The sequence below is a fragment of the Heterodontus francisci genome, chromosome 3, assembly GCF_036365525.1.
Source record: "Heterodontus francisci isolate sHetFra1 chromosome 3, sHetFra1.hap1, whole genome shotgun sequence".
Taxonomy (NCBI): domain Eukaryota; kingdom Metazoa; phylum Chordata; class Chondrichthyes; order Heterodontiformes; family Heterodontidae; genus Heterodontus; species Heterodontus francisci.
The window spans coordinates 154,830,454-154,833,508 of NC_090373.1; the positions used below are offsets into that span (position 1 = coordinate 154,830,454).

Genomic DNA, 3,055 nt, shown 5'->3' on the forward strand with positions numbered 1-3,055 from the left:
AGGGTGATAGGTTAATTGGCCATTATAAATTGCCCCTAGTATAGGTGGGTGGTAGGGAAATATAGGGACAGGTGGGGATGTGGTAGGAATATGGAATTAGGGTAGGATTAGTATAAATGGGTGGTTGATGGTCGGCACAGACTCGGTGGGCCGAAGGGCCTGTTTCAGTGCTGTATCTCTAAACTAAACTAAAACACACACTTCCCCCTTAGAAATGAAGACTAATAGAATTAACTCTCTATCATGCACTCCGCTTGAAGGAGGCACTAACTTGACATCTCACAGTATATGTCATCATCTCCTCTCGTAGCACTTACTTGCATCAAAACCCCTTTCTTCATTTAAACAGTTTGATACTAACATCTTTCACGTCAGATGAGAATGTGCACTCCATATCTGGAAAATAAACAAGCTCCAAGAGTTACAAAAGCAAAATACTACGAATGCTGGAAATCTGAAATAAAAACAGAAAATGCTGGAAATATTCAACAGGTCTGGTAGTATCTGTGGAGAGATAAACAGAGTTAGTGTTTCAGGTTTGTGACCTTTCCTTAGAACTTGATGGAAAGTCGCAGACCTGAAATGTTAGCCGGGATTTTACTGAGCTCCCGATGTCAGGCTCCGTGGCGGGGGTGGGAGGGGTGGGGTGCCGGAAGATCGTTCTGGCAGTGGCCCGCCGCCATGGAGCCCGACACTGGGAGTGCCAGGCCTGATCATCCCGGAGGTGTTGAGGCTCCGTGGTGGCCCGCCCTGCCTCTGGGTGACGGGACCTGGATTGACATATTTAAATTAATGAAATGAATAAATTTAAATAAAATCAACTCCCATCTTACCTTCAGGCCGTGATCTTCTGAGCGGCAGCTGGCACTCGTGCCTTCACTTTCCTGTCCAGGGAAAGCAGGCGCTTCCTTGCTGGGGAAGAGGGGAAGTTATGATTTTTAGTGTAATGTGGTGGGGGGGGGCGAGTGGGCTCTCATGGGTTTGGAGGGAGAAGGTCAAGTGTTGAAGGTAAGTATTTTGGGAGGGGAGAGCAACTATTGCATTTGATCGCTTCTCGGCCTTTTGGCTAAGATCAAGTGTAGTATCTGTTCTTATCAGTGCTTACTTGGTTGAGAAGAGACCATGATCATTGCCTTTTGATCCTGGGGAAGCTTTGAGTAAAATGGCTATAACCAATCTTCGAGCTTCGGGCCTGGGAGTGCACAACACCGTTCGGGTGGTCGTGAAGGACAAGGAAGGAGATGTACCGGTCGATCGCACCTTCAAGAAAATTCTCTTCGATTGCTGCGGATTTCAAGTGACGGACGTCTTCTGCCTGCAGGATTTCCCCAGCAGTGGATACTTCGACATGATGTTCCGGAACGTGGCGGGATGCATCAAGTTCCTGAAGGCATTCAAGGAGAAAGGGGACCGGGCGCCACTGTCGATCCTCACAGCGGAGCCGCTCTTCATGCTTCCGTCACAACGGGACCGGGTGGTGACGATTCACCTCTACAACCCCCATGTTCCGGTGGTGGATGTACTCACCTTTCTCGCCAGGTACGTCGAGGTGGCCGGCAGCAGTGCTGATGTCAAGGACCCCTTTGGCATTTGGACCAGCAAGCGGCAGGTCAAGGTGACCTTGAAGGTCGATCCCAGTGGAGCCTCATCCACCCTCCCTCCAGCTTCGCTATCGGGGGACGTCGAGGCTTCTTGGTCTACGCTGGGCAGCCCAGAGTTTGCCGCACCTGTGGCAAATCTGGTCACGTGGCAGCCAACTGCAGCATGGTTGTTTGCAAGAACTGCAAGGAGGAAGGCCATCAGACCAAGGACTGTAAGCAGACTAAGTGTTGCAACTTGTGCGGTGCGGCAGGCCATCTCTACAAAACCTGCCCCAAACACTGCCTCAGTTATGCTCAGGCGGCAATGTCCAAGGAAAGGCTGGGAGAAGGTTCGACGAAGGCGTCCGGTGTTCAAAAGGAGACCAGCAACCTTCTCCGCAGTGAGGAACTTCAACCTGAGAAGGAGAAGGAAGGGGAGGCAGCTGAAACCAGTGACCCAGCACCTACCCTGCACCCGGAAACCCCTCCTCCACATACAGAATCAATGGAGGAGGAGGCAGCAGATGGACAAACAGGTCAGTGGCAAGTGGTCCAGAGGAAAACCACAAAGAAAAAACATCCCAAAGCGGAACAGGCCACCACCCAAACCAGTGGCAAGAGGAGGCTATCTTCTGAATCAGACTTCAACAACTCCTCTTCACCTGACGGGGGAATGCTGGAACGACAGCCCCTTCAAAAGAGGCGGCAGAACTCCAAGGAGATGGAAGATAAAGCATCCCAGCCCCCGGGCACTGGAAGCTGTGATGGGCCCGGCGTGCCCCAACCCCAAAGCGCCACACGTAACGACGTGGCCAACGCGTCTCAGCTCCGTGACACAGAGAGCAAAGACACATCTGGCGCACCTCAGCTCCGGGAAGCCGGGAGCAGTGATGTTTTCGAGGAGGAACAGATGAAAGCAGCTGAGGACAACCCAATCCTCTCTGCCTACAAGACTCCCCCGATGTCACCCCATGGAACAAACACTGCATGAAAAACCAGGAGGGGTTTCTGAGCCCACGATGGGTATGCAGGAACATCCCGAAGGACTGGGACTAGCAAGGACAAATGGTATGGGAAGCAACAACTAACTTTAAAAAATGGGTGTAAGAATTGCTTCCATTAATGTGCGTAGCATTTAATCTACTACGCGATGTGTTTCAACCTTGGATTACCTTGCCAAGGTCAAAGCTGACCTACTGTTTCTGCAGGAGTGTGGAATACCACACCTCAGCACCAACAGGCAGTGGTCGCGATGGTGGTCTCACGGGCCATCGATCTGGTCGGGGGGTAATGATTCCCGTTCCTCCGGCCTGGGTATTCTGCTGCGGGGAGGTAACTTCACCATCTCTGAAGTTAAGGAGGTGGTGGGCGGTCGCCTCCTCGTAGCAGACGTGAAGTACAACAACACTCCACTCCGGTTGATCAACGTGTACGCCCCGGTACAACGCAGCGAGCGGCTGACCGTCTTCCAGCAG

At 52.0% G+C, this 3,055-nt stretch overlaps 1 pseudogene; it reads left to right on the top strand.

Annotated features, from left to right (window-relative positions):
- The first annotated feature begins 1,046 nt into the window (after positions 1 to 1,046).
- Positions 1,047 to 1,155, top strand: LOC137368102 (U2 spliceosomal RNA; annotated as a pseudogene).
- The last annotated feature ends 1,900 nt before the right edge of the window (positions 1,156 to 3,055 follow it).